Raw genomic sequence first — 14,300 nt, 5'->3', positions numbered from 1 at the left:
AGCCGTGTTGCTTTCTGGTCATTGCTGTGGGGCTTGGAGGGGCCTTGCCCGTTGTGAACTGAGAAGGACAAGCTGTGGGCATCTAGCACAAGAGTTTTCTGCATCTGCCCAAGTTGCTGCTGGGTTGTTCTCAGTGGGTGTTTATGAGGGAATGGGGTGGAGGTGGGGATGAACGGCTGTGTTGTTCTAGAAGCTGCCTGCAATGACTGGTATGCCACAGGAACCCGAGTCTTCGCCCTGTCCAGTACAGCCGTGTCCTCCCTCGTATGAATGGCACCTATGGTCCATTTAGTTTCGTATACACAAAGTCATCTCTTGGGTAGTGAAACTCCCATGAGCCACCCAGGATACAGAGAGGAAAGAACTCTGTTGCCTAGCAACCAATAGAACATTACAACACTAGATAAATCGAATCAATATTGCTCTAAATATTGAACCTTAGATGATGGAAAAACCCTTAAAACCATGTCCATAACTTCTTAGCTCTTTCCCTTTTCCTAGACAGAGCAGCTGAGCAGGGCCAGCTGGTGATTTCACAGTCTGCAGAGAGCCACCGGGAGGGAAAGGACCGCATGCTGCCTGCCACCGGGGAGTCTACCCAGAGTCCTTCCAGACAGGAGACCCCAGAGAAGCGGCACTACATCCCGAGGAACGTGGGGCCTCCCTCCCAGCAGGGGTCATGGGAGGCCATCATCCCGAGCTCCTGGCCCATTGGCTTGTGACCAGCAATCATTAAAGCTGATGAGAACAGGTCACTGTGCCAATGGGTTCTATAAAGAACCCCGAAATTGGTGCACATGCAGTTCTTGTTTGTATTACAGAAGAATTCCAGAGACTGTGTCCATTTATACTAGTTTGCACTTATTAATAAGTATTAATAAATCACATAGGAAGGAGGAGGAGGGAGATGGGGCCCAATGTAAGTAGATCTACTGCCTGGTGACCCCAGTCCCCTCCGCAGGGCCGGGCTGCTGGGCTGGAGGAATGCCTGGTGGAAAGCACCCCTGACACATCAGTCACGGTCCTCTTTTCCCTCCCTCCTGCTGGCTCTTAGTCACACACTACTTTGACTTATCAACCGACTACTAAGTATGGGTGTACAACTCCCCTTCTTACCACGCTTCTCTTTAGAGCAGGCCACACCACAGTCAGAGTGGGCTACTTCACGGTATTCAGTGGTCATGCAACTTTTGTTGTTGTTTTTTTTCAAGACAGAAACTATCATGCACAAATTGCTTGTAAGAGAAGAGATATTGAAAAGGAGGGAAAGTGGGGGTGCAGGGGGAAGGAGGGAGATGTATTCATGGCTTGTAAGTCTTTAAGTCCTGGAATTAGAATTGTTCAGTGTTATTCATCCACATCTTTGGCCACATGGCCACATGACTATAAGTACTGGATGTTGGCGGCCTTGTGGCTGCTGTGGGGCCCCATGCTGAGTCCTGCGGAGGCTTTCTACATTTGCACACCTCATGTCTGCTAGGGAAAAAGATACCCAGAAAGAGGCAGAAATGCATGGGGGTCGGCCTGGATTTATTCTATAGCCTGCTGCAAGCAATGCTGAGCCCGGAGCACAGCAGTCCCTAAAACCTGCAGGGCCAGACAATGTGTTTAGGAGATGCTTGTTGTGCAGCAGTAGCGAATGAATACATTTTATCTTATATGGGCTTAAGCCCGTCATGTGGGAAGAGAGGGGGGCTGAGAGGGAGGGGGAAGAAAGTTTTCTAGGTTAGCAGGGAGAGGAAGAAACCGTTCTATTGCAAAGACCCTTTGGCAGAATTTCTCTGAGCTTTCAGAACCAGCATTGTGCCAGACAGGCCATTATGATAATTTTTTTTTAAGGCAGGAATCTGTAGTGACCCAAACAGAGGGAAAGGGCAAAACTGAAAGGCAGGAAGAGAATAACCTTTTACATCGGACAAAATTGATAGTCTGATTCAACAGCCCCCAAGGCTTGTATAGCTCAGCAACTTTCTGTAACCTTCCTCCTCATTCATGGAGGAGAAGCTCATTCAGCTAAGAGGCAGGGTCATCCATTCTGCCCACAGTGCAGGACACAGCTCAGAAAATTTAAAGAAACAGGGGCACCATTTAATCTCCTCTTATCGATGATAGAAATTTCCAGAGAAATGGCCATAAGTTAAACTACTATTGTGATCACCTTTTGGAAATAGTACATTTAATCATGGTAATGGTAATTTTTCTTGGGTGGAAAGATTGAATTTTAAAAAGCAAAATGCTTGGCGGGGATGCAGGGGACAATTAATTCCAGAAATATGTTTCTAGGGGGCTTTAAAGACTATCGGGCTAAGCTTAGAAAAATGATAATTATCTGTTGCCTAGAAAAAGGAGAAAGGTAGAGAGAGCACTTTAATTTTACTCCACACATTCAATGCAAATAGACACCTTCTGTGTAATTAGTTAGAATAACTGAAGTAGGAGAGCACGCAAAGCCTGGGCAGGGGACTGTTCACTACTCAATGCTTCCAAAGAGATACAATTTGTAAATTCATTGGCAGCTACTTGTTATCTGAATATCCCTAGTCCTTTTGAGGTTATTTGTACCTGATATAGGTATGGTGGAAGTTATATAGTTATAAAGTTATAATGGGTATTACCAACCATTTCTTCCCAGCTCTGGTCTCGGTGTGGGTTTCCGGTGGGATCATGGAGTTGCCCTGGCAATTCCAGACAGCCTCCTTCTGAAATTCTCACTGGATGAGGCAGATTAGCCTCAGTGCTTCTAAGCTAGTATTTGCCTTGTATGTGTGTGTGTGTTTATAGCACAAAACAATTCCAAGTTGTGTGGCTATTAAGTCATTAATGGAAAGCATTCAATGTAATACCACGGGTGTGCAGAAGAAGAAAGAAATCCTTCTTGGAACTCAAATTGGCAGTTGGAATTTGCAGAAGAAAATCTTGGCAGCCCGTGGTGTTTGAGGCATTACAGAAACATCTGATTCGACTCAGGAACTCAGTGCTCGTGTCAGCTTATGAATGTTGGGTTGGAAAGTAGATAAATTGATTTTCCAGTCTTCTCACTCTAGTGGCTGCTTCTCCGTCGATACGGTAGAAACAGATCCTTTTACCAGTACAGAAACAATTGGTATTGTAAACATGTTATCAAGAACAATGCTTTCAAAGCTATATATAATGTGGTAACTGACCCTAGTTTATGACCATAAAAAATACTCATTTACTCTTTTCTCCAAAGATATCCACAGCTTCACGAGGTCTAGAACTGATAGATTCTAGAGCATTTATAGCTTATATGAACTCTCCAACATTAACCTGTTGTTGGAGACTGTGAATTAGCATAGACTTAGTGTTAATAAGAGGCACGCACTTACCATTATATCGAATTCATAGCCTGGAATGATAAGGCTTAGAGAGGTTAAGTTATATGCTTAAGGTTAAGATCTAGAAAGTGGGGCTAGATTGCAAGCAATTGTATCTTGTGACTTTTTGTTCAGCATTTAAATTTAAATATAGACTTTGCATGCATGAAAAGGATCTTTCTGGTATTTAAACAGGATGACTGTATTTCTTTTATTCTTTCTCAGTGTTCTCCCAAGGCTACGAAGAGCCAGAGATCAAATATTTGTGTCTTGGAATGGAAAATGAAATATTGCTCATGGACTTAGCTTCTCTAATAGGGGTTCTTGCTGGAGAAAAGTATATTGTGGCAGAAGTGGGCAGCCTGATTTCCTCCTCCTTGTTCATATGTAGTCTTTCAGCTTGTTATGCTGTTATCTTCTATTGCTGCTTAAATGTCCACTGCAGGAGCACATGGGGGAAGGAGGAGTTCCTGTGTTCACAGGTGCGATGGGGCTGGGAGTGAGGTGAGGGTGACCGAGGAAGGATGGCGAACAAGTTCACAGTTGAGGAAGGGTCACGGGAAATGGAATGAGCTATAGCTGGAGTCAAGCAATTAGATATGGTACATAGAGGTGATCAGGAGCCATAAGCTAAGACAGACAGACTGACAGCAGCCAGGCAGTCGGATATTTGATCAGTGTTGGGTTAGTTCAGTTTGCTATGGCAAACTACCATAGACTGGATGGCTTATAGACATCAAAAATGTATTTCCCGCCAGGCTACTAGCGTCTCACGCCTGTCATCCTAACAACTCAGGAAGCTGAGATTGAGAGGGTCTGAGTCCAGGCCATTCAGAGCGGAAAAATTCCTGAGACCTCCTTCTCAGAGGAGGAAGCTGGGCATAGTGGTATATGCCTGTCACCCCAGCTATGATAGAAGACCTAAAATAGGTGGATTATAGTCCAGGCAATGATCCAGGCATATGCTTAAACGGGAAGGAAGGAAGATCCTGTCTCAGAAATAACCAGCAAATAGGAGGGCCTGGGGTGTTGCACAGTGGCAGGGTAGCTGCCTTGCAAGCATGAGGCTTGAAACAGCTGTGCTGGAACACACTGGCAGACCAATGTATGCACGTATTATGTACCATATTTGTACCTGTATAGAAGAATGTATGTGTGTATCCTATAATATGTGTGCATACACCTATATTTTTCAGTGATCTGGAGTCTAGAAGTCAGTGTTCAGGAGGCGCATGATTAAGCTCTAGTGATGTCTGCCTTCTGTGTGGTTGATCACAGCTTTTTGCTGTACCTTCATGGAGCTAGAGAGCTCCCTCAGGTCTCCTACAAAAGCACTAATCTCATTCATGAGCCCTCTGTCCTCACAACCTAAAGCCCCCGTCTCCTAGTACCACAAAGCCACCATTTCTTGGTACCACAAAGTGCCACAAAGTCCTGTCCCCTAGTACTATCACATTGGAGGTTCAGAACTCGACAACAGTTGGAGGGACTCACACATGGAGTTCATTGACGGTTGAATACACAAAGCAGTGGGTGAGGGGCTGACCAGGTCAGGCATATACATCAGAAAGATGATGTTGGCAACCTGTATGGAGAAAATCCTGGAGAGGATCAGAAGCAGAAAGCAGCGAGGGCACCTCAAGGTCACCTGACATGGAAGTGTTAAGGTCACTGCAGTGGGGATACCACATCGAGTGGTCAACACCTCTGAATTTCCTGAACACGTGCCAGGAACACACATGCTCCTCCAGGCCACCTCTTCTCCTGTCTCCAGCCTCCCGAAGACCAGCTCCAGTCCCCAGATGGGCCCCGATTGCTAAATTAAGTATCATGAACCACTGTCATCAGTAATGCAAACACACAGGCAGCTTTCGAATTCCTGCCAATGCTTTCTGGCAAGTGTAATGAAAAAATTAATTGAATAATCATCTCATGTAAATAGATTTTGTGTGAACACTCCTTTTGGCGGGAGGGGACTAGAAGTGGGGGAATTGTGTGATTTATGGCTTCTAGTGGCGTAATAAATGAGGCTGGTTTCCTGTGGTGAGTCCAAGCCTACCTCGGCCTGGCCTGCGTGAAGAGCTGGCTGATTTGGAGCTGTGTAGCTTGTGACCACCACACTGGCCTGAGAGATTGGAGTGTGTGTGTGTGTGTGTGTGTGTGTGTAATATCTCCATGCATTTGTTTGTAGCACATTGTGAGCTGGATCAGCAAGATGGACATGGGAAGGCAGCCTCACCTTTCTGATGGAGCACCGTGCAAAGTAATCCCAGTAGCAAACAAGAATCCAGCCTGGATCACTTGGTCCTGTGGAAGCCGTACACCTGGTAAGCCATACACCTGTTCTGGGAGATAAACCAAGACCACACTAGGGCATTCTGATGTGGTTTGGTGGAGGGGGTGGAGGGGTGGTCAGAAGGACAAATTTCTGTTCTTCTCCTGCCAGTCAGCCTGTGCTGAGAAGGGCAGATTGGAGAGGAAGAATTTCAGCTTTATGGGCTGCTGTTTGTCTTCTGAGGATGACATTCTGATGGTGGAGGACTCCCATGATGAGACACTGAGGACACAGAGGTCCTTATAATCTAGCCACAGGAGACTGTGGAATTAAGCCATTTGTACTGTCATGCTCTCTTACCCACTCCATGCTTTTCACAAGGTCCACTAGGCATGGTTGCCACATCTGTCACCACTTGGGGCATAAAGGGTGGGGAGATGGCGGCCAGACTTGCAGTAGTTCAGTGGGCAATAGCAGCCAAAGGAATGGTGGAGATGAAGTTTATTCCACCATTTGACGAATGGAATTCAGCCACCATGGATGCAACAGCTCACCTGAGCCCCGGAAATGCCTTGGCTTCCAGATGCCTTCCCATGGCTCCAGGCCCTGGATGCGAAGTCTCTCCTAGCCTTCTGGGCATTGTACCAAAACCACAGAACACAAGATGTAAATAGAACACAAATGAGTAAGTGGCCAGGGTTAAGGGTGCTTTTGACAAGAAGGCAGGAGCATATACGTCAAACATTTACTGCTTTCCAGGTGAAGAAAAAGTCAGTAAAATATTTTTTTGAGAAAACATAACAAGCTACTTTGCCTGAAATAAAACTTTTGTTTTTACTAGGAACCAGAATTCAACTGAAGTATAAACCAGAACAAACCACATGAATTTACTGAACCAAGGTGGGACTGGGCCAAGTATCACTTTTATTTCTAGTGAACCACAAATTGAACCAAAGCTGTTAAAAAAAATTATGACCAATGACAACCAGACCTACATCTTTTCCAAGTTAGAAATGATTCTATTATGAAGGTATTTTGTCATTTTCACCTGGGTGCTGTGACTCAAATCCATCAGGGTAGCTACTTGGGAGGCAGGGATGTGGGACTGGTCATAGTTCAAGGCCAGCTCCCTCATAAAAGGGAAGTTTAAGGCCAACCTGGTCATCATAGAAATTCAGGACACTCCATCTCAACCAAGGACTGGGCATGGTGATGAGTTCCTATCATCTCCAGAGACATGGGGAAATAGGAGGATCACAGCCCAGAAATTAGGCAAAACCTTACTCAAAAACAACCAAGGCAAATAGGGGCTGGAGGAGTGGCTCAAGTGTTAGAGCAAGCTTGAGGCCCTGAGTTCAACCTCCAGTACTGCCAAACCTCTCATGTGCATGAAAGCTGAAATCTCTGAAAATCTCATGGATAAATAGATATGTGATTGCTCCCTTGGGTGCACTCATTGGCACGCAGTTGGTGAGCAATGTGTGAGGTCACGTCATGGGAACAGAGCCATCCACACACCTGCTTCCCTGACCCCCAAGCCTGGGTGTGCAGTGGGGGTGCAGTGGGGCACCTGGGATTTTAGGGTCTTGCAGACCATGGTTTCTATCTCAACCCATTCACTCTGAGAATCCAGAAAACCTACCAGGCCTCTTCTAGCCCAGTCCATCATTATTAAAATGGAGGGGGGGCACCATTTCTAACCTATAGGGTGAGTTGGTATGTTCAGAGTGGTATGCACATGTGTGTGTCAGAGAGAGAGAGAGAGAGAAAAGGGAGGGATGGAAAGAGAAAGAAGGAGGGAGAAGGAGAATAGGAGAAGAAGTAGAGGGAGATGGAGGAACATGTTGCAGAGATGGTTTTACCCATAACGGCTAGGCTAGCCTAGCCTCTACAAGGATCGCAAGTACTGGTCTGCCCTGTATTCCTGTGGCTGCCCCAACCAGGCCACAGGAGCAGGCCAGACCTATACAGACAAAGGCTTCTGTGACTTAGATGTGGTTTGTCCCCACCAGAACTTGCTCTGAAATCTCCTGGTCAGTGTAGAGGTACTGTCAGTGGGACCATGAAGAGGTGGTTAGGTTGTTAGGAGGGATTAATGCTCTCTGGACCTGTTCTCTCAGGAGTGAGTTCTTGCTCTACAGGAAAGGACTCACTGCTTGTTATAAAGTGGGGACTCCCCTCGTGTTGTATCCTGGCCCTGTGTTTCTTGCCCTTCAGCATCAGGCTCCCCTTGGAACCCTGCTCCTGAATTTTCAGGACTATAGTCAAGCTGAGATTTTATTTTTGCTTCATAAGTTACCCAGTTTTGGGTATTTCGTTATAGGGAGGGAAATGGGCTAAAAATCCAGGACAACATGGTTAGAAAACCGGGTATCTTCTCAACTCCTTGCCAGGCAGCTGGAAGAAGACTGAGGAAGGCCCCAGGATCCTTGGAAGTAGGTGGTAGAACTACCAGACAGAAGACACCAAATCCTGGATTCATGATGCATACCAAGGAAAGACACTGGTTAACCAGGAACACTTAGGAAATTAGGGGATAGAGTGAGAAGCCACTGAGCTTGGGAGGCCTATTTTTTATAGCACCTAATGTCATCCTAACTGTCACAGAATCCCATAAGATGATGAACACAGACTAACAAGCCCAGTTCCCAGCAGATAGCAATGGCCAAGCAATGATTTTGTCATCCCTTTGAGCAAATGAAGGATGCCTATCTTTCCACCTACTCAGATGACACTCATTTAGTTGAATTCTTCCAACGTGCCTATTTCAAAAGCCTTGAACTGTGGCATAGAGTGGTCCTTCAGTGAATAAATATACTTGTTTCTATGAAGCTACACTACTGCTTTCAAGTTCTGCTTTATGTTGGTATTTGTGCTGTCGGCTGAGCATTGTTGAGAGAAGAGAGCAGGTTTATGGAAAGGCTGAGACGCCCTGAAAGAAAAGCTCATGTCTCTTGAATCTGGTTTATCAAAGAACCCCATTAACCCTTTCAGGCCTGTCCTGCACCCAATCGTGATGGGGGGCATTTGATGGCATCCTCTAGTAATTAAACTCCAAGGACTAAAAGAATATTCTACATGAAAATATTCATTTTAATAGAGTAATAGAAAAATAACCACACTGCTAGTATCATTTTTCTTTGAGATGGGGGATCTCACACATGTTTTTGCCCTGGCTGGCCTAGAATCACAATCCTCTCAATCCTGGCCTCCTGTATCGCAGGTATCATAGGCATGTACCACCATGTCCTGTTCTTGCTTGAGATAGGGTCTTGTGATTTCTGTACCAGCCCTACCCTGACCCCAAGCTTTTTTTTGCACTGCAGTCCTCCTGATCTCCGCCTTTTGGACAGCCAGGATTACAGGCATGAGCCACTGGACCTGGATAAAAATTTATTTCTTGACATTCATTTCCTGTTGTTCAGTGTTGGCCTTCCATCCCCAGACTAAGTGTTTAGCAAGTCCTGAGGCATCTTGGGATCTTCCAACAATGTGGAAGCACCAGATTGGTGGCTCCGGTGGAGTGCATGCTCTGGTGTGAAGCTGGTGCCAGTACACAGGCCTGCCTGCCTATGACAAGAGGGGCCAGTGACAGCTGTCACCATGAGGACATCAAGTCACCAAAGATGTTTGAGGCCCGTCCAGGGACCCCTCAGCAAAAGAAATGAGGCACTCAGTCACGGCTCTCGCAGAGGACTGAGGTGAATTCAGGACACATGGTCCGCAGGCTGGGGTTTTTAATTAAAGCTCCCGTTATGACATGTTGGAATTAAAGTTTGCCGAGGCATGTCCTCACCAGCAAGGTGCAAGGCCCCACCGTGCCGGCTCTCGCCCGGCCTCTCTCCCATCCGAATTTTTCCCACAGCCATGATAATGGATAATGGTGACACTTCCAGTTCCCAGTGGACCCGGCATGGAGTCTAATTGCATCCACCGGTAATGATGGTACAAAGCCATGCTTACCCAATGTGGACAGCGGGGGTGGGGAGAGGACAGCTGGGCTGCTCTCTCTCCTCTCTGAATCTGCCCCATGACTGCCAGCTTCACATCACACACATCCCTTCTCTGAGTGGTGAAGGGCTGCCTGGAGATTCCAGCCTCTTCCTCCATGCAGCAGATCAGATTTCAGGTCTGACAGCTCCCCCCTCCCCCCAGGATGCCTACCAGCCCTCAATGGCTCCTGGCTTGCAGAGAACAAAGCAGAGGGAAGGAAGGGAGAGGGTGGGGCAGCGGGTTTGCTCTGAGCACCCTGAGAGCCACTGGGGGGAAGTGTCTTCCTCCAGATCCATCTCTAACGCAGTGAGCTTGTGGGAGGCTCTTGACCAGCAGGTCCTGCTGTGTTTAGGGAGAATTTTGGTGCCATTTGTGTCGTTACGTGACTGACTTCTTGATGGATGAAATAGCTTGGTGATACACATCACCCCAGATCCAGGCATTTACCAGATTTGGTAGCTGAAGGCATAGCTTTGTAGGGAATGTGACTTTATAATAATCCATGTATAAGGGCAGTAGGGAACAAAAAACATCCTCAAGACAAGAATCACAGCAGGCTTTTGATTCAGGGCCTGCGTTTACTTTTTATTGTTGGATAAAGTGTGGAGCTTTCTGTTTCTTCCACAGCAGCTTTAATAAGCTTTTTCCCCAAGAAAATATCCATTTCTTCTGTCTTCAAATTGATCCGTAACAAGGTCTTTATGGCTCTCCCTTTCACTTTCTTTCTTTCTTTCTTTCTTTCTTTCTTTCTTTCTTTCTTTCTTTCTTTCTTTCTTTCTTTCTTTCTTTCTTAGTATCTTATCTTCATGGTAGTTATTTAGTATCTCTCATTTGTTTACTTTGGCAGTATTGGGAGTTTAAACTTGGGTATTATGTTTGTTAGGTAGATGTTTTACTATTTGAACCATACCTCCAGCCATTTTTTTGCTTTTATGATAGGGTACTAAGTCTTTGCCCAGGCTGGTCTGGACCGTGATCCTCCTCTTATGCCTTCTGCATGGCTGAGATCACAGACAGTTTTGATCCTACCACAACCAGCTTATTTGTTGAGGTGGGGTAAATTTTGCCTGGGTTGACCTTGAACCACAATAATTCTCCTGTTCTCCTCCTTTGAAGTAGCTGTAATTATAGGTGTGAGGAACCACTCTCAGCCTGAAAAATAATTCATTTATTATTTTACATATTTAAGGTATACAATGTGTGTGCATATATGTGTGTATGCTTATATATGTATATGTGTATATATGTATTCAAATAAATTAACATATTCAACCCCTCACATAGAAGATTTTAGGGGTAAAAGCATCTAAAGATCTGCTCCTTCACAGAACTTTCGCATATAATCAAGTATTATTAGCTGTAGTCCTCATGTTACACTAGACGTCTAGACTTGGTTCTATATGACTTCGTACTGTTTGATTTGGATCTCTCTCCCTGAACCCTCTGCTCTCCCTTATCCTTTATATGTCTGTGCTTTTTCTGCCTTTGTTTTTTCTATCTAGTCCAGATATAAGTGAAATCATGCAGTATTTTTCTGTGTCTCTTCCAAGACTGTCTTTTATTGCTTTCTTTTTTGAGACATCATTAATTTCAGTTTGTTGTCTGTGTCCTTTCTCTTCTTACTCCTTTTCTTAAGTTTATTCTGTGGTCTTCTTACTAAATTCTTACACTAGATGCCTTGGTCATTAAATTTTATTTAGTCTTTATTTTTCTGATATAAGCAGTTAAGCTGTACATTTCCCTGTGCATATTGCTTTAGTGAATACCAAGAGTTTAAATATGCACGATTTTATTAAGGTTTAGTCTCAAGTAATTAAACATTCCCACAATGATTTCTTCTTAGACTCATGAATTACTTTGAAGTGTATGTGTTTGAATATTGATAACCAACTTTGGTGATTAGAATATAGGCTTGGTGATTTTTATGTTTAGAAATTTTCACGATAAAAAGTTTTAATTTTTCTTGCAAAAAGGCATGTTTCTGAAATGTCCAACTGTATTTGTTGTAAAGTTACATTTTTACTACTTATTTTTTAAATTAATATGGAGAACATGGTCTACTATGTGGTAGAAAACAGTTAAAGGCTTCCTGATTTACAGTTTAGTCAGTTTTTATAAATACTTTTCAAGTACTTGAGAAGAATATGAATACCTTGATTGTTTGCAGTGGGGTGCATACATATTCATTAGGTCAAGCTTGGAAAGCATACATATTTATTAGGTCAATCTGGGTAATTGTATGGCACAGTTCTGTGTATTTATTCTTAGGAAAGATGTGTTTAATTCTTCTATTGTTTTGGCATATATATAGATATATGTATATACCTATATATATGAGAATTTTCTGTAAATCTTTTATGTGTGGAAGAAAGTTGTATTTGAGGTTTGACCTAAGGACATCATGCTCTGGCTCATCATTTTTGCTCAAGGTTGGTGTTCTACCACCAGCCATGCTTCCAGTCTGGCTTTTTGCTCGTTTATTGGAGATAGAATCTCATGGATGTTCTGTCTGGGCTGGATCTTAGCTTCTTTAGTATCTACGTTTAGAGGCATGAGCTACTGGCACCCAGCTAAACTTGAATATTGTTTTTATGGATCTTGCATTTGATTTTGTGTGTGTATGCTCATGTACACATGTATTTTCTGAATCTACAGATTCTTATTTTTTACTCATTTGGAAAATCTTTATCCATTACTTCTTTTAATATTTATCCTCCTATAGTCTGTATTTCTTAAAATTTTGGGACTCAGATTAGATGTGTATTAGGCTCTGTTAACCTTCCTTCTCTACTCTTCTTAAATTTCACATCTCTGCTTCTTTGTGCTAAATTCTGGGTAATCTCTTCAAATTTGTTAATTCTCTTTTCAGTCATATCTACTCAGCTTTTTCAAGCCTGTTGTGTTACCTAAATTTTACTAATTGTATTTCTCATGTTTACAGCATTTGGTTACTTTCCAAACGTGTGTGCTGTAGGAACGCCATTGTTCTCACTGTTTGCCACAAATGCTACATCCAAGTCATTCTAGCAGTCTTTTACTTTGTGCTTGTTTTTATCTTTTGTTTCTTTAAATGTATTTTTAAGAAGCAATTTCATAGTCTATCGTCTCTGCTAGCTCTAACATTACAATTCCCTGGGCCTCCATTGCAAATTATTCTCACTTGTCTTAATGAAAATGACTGTTTTCCTTACATCTTGTGGAATTTTTTATTGTGAGCTTGGGTTTGATTGGCTTTAAGATTTGAGATCGCTGAGGGTGTTGGGCAAGAGTGACTTTTTTTTTTGATCAGTCATGGGGCTTGAACTCTGGGCCTGAGCACTGTCCCTCAGCTCTTCAGCTCAAGGTGAGCGCTCTACCACTTAAGCCACAGTGCCACTTCCAAGAGTGACTTCTTCCAAGGTAGGATTTATGTTTGCTCAAGAAAAAGTTCTGTCCCTGCATAGGAAACCTGGATTTAGGTCACCCGAGTTTAGACCAAGAGGCAGGCAGATCCTGGACGGTATGTACTTTATTGGAGAACTCATTGACAAAACCATAATCCTGAGAAGCAGTATGCTCAGTGGATCCCTACATTTTGGGGATTATATTGTGGTCAGCAGAAGGTGGTTTCATCCAAGCTGAAGAGACCTTGGTTTATCTCAAGCAAGTTTTAAAGATACCAAGTACATTTCTGGTGCTGATAGGATCTGGGTCATAAAGCTGTCCAGTGTTTCATGTCTGTTTACGAATAGACAAGAACAGGATTCTTGGAATGGTGTGAGAAAAGCAGACCAGGTTCCCAAGGGGCCATCACCAGTATGATTCAAGATGGCAGCAGTTGGATCCAGCTGGATCTCTGTGGTGGCTGCTTCTGTTAGTTGTCTGGAGGAACCAGTTCAATCTAGTGACTTCATTCAGGTGTTCTGGGCCAAACAGAGAGTCCATTCAACCTCATATTTCCCTCAGGAGTGGGCTAGTTCACCAGCTCCGAGAAGACCTCCTCCATCCTCTGTCTTAGCCAAGACGAATTCATTACCCATATGTTCTGGGCTTCTTGGCTTTTCCCTGGTCAGCTTCTCATCATGATGTAGCTCTTTGGGGCCCCAGTTGGATGTGGAGAGTCTGTCTTCCAACGCTTCACTTTATGGGAAGCGTGGTCTTTCATGCGCTGTGAAGACTGAAGTCCAGGATGTCAGTGTCAGTGACCCCCGGGGCACCTTTGGCTCATAGATGTGGCTGTCACTCTGGCCTTAGGCTCTTTTTCATTTTCATCCCTGGGAATTGTGCTATGCTTTTAGCAGTACATTGGTTGCCATATACCCGGAATCTCCTCACTTCATGGTGAGATGTTTCCCAGAATATCAAGCCTGCCCCAGGAGTAATGTCCTGTGTTTTGCATGCTATTCCTCTTCCTTGTGTAAATTTCATACTTAGCAAAACTGCAAAGATTTTTTTGTCTGCCTGGTTCCATTGCACACGCTGGGCGGTGTTGTCACTGTAGAATCCAGTGAGGTCTCCTTGGTGCTGGTGTCCTCTTACCTTCTCCTGGCCTGGGTTTGGAGAGTACACTCCAAGAGAGGGGGGCAGGGTGGGGAGCAGGGAAGGAGGGCCGGTAAGAGTAGGTGCCTGGAATGATTTGGTGTGTGGCTGGTTTCTACTTTGCCTGCTCTGAGTGTGTTAAATGTTCCATCCTGGTGTTCCCACTGAGGTCACCGGAG

The sequence above is a fragment of the Dipodomys ordii genome, unplaced genomic scaffold, assembly GCF_000151885.1.
Source record: "Dipodomys ordii isolate 6190 unplaced genomic scaffold, Dord_2.0 Scaffold164, whole genome shotgun sequence".
NCBI lineage: Eukaryota > Metazoa > Chordata > Mammalia > Rodentia > Heteromyidae > Dipodomys > Dipodomys ordii.
This window is presented reverse-complemented; position numbering follows the sequence as displayed.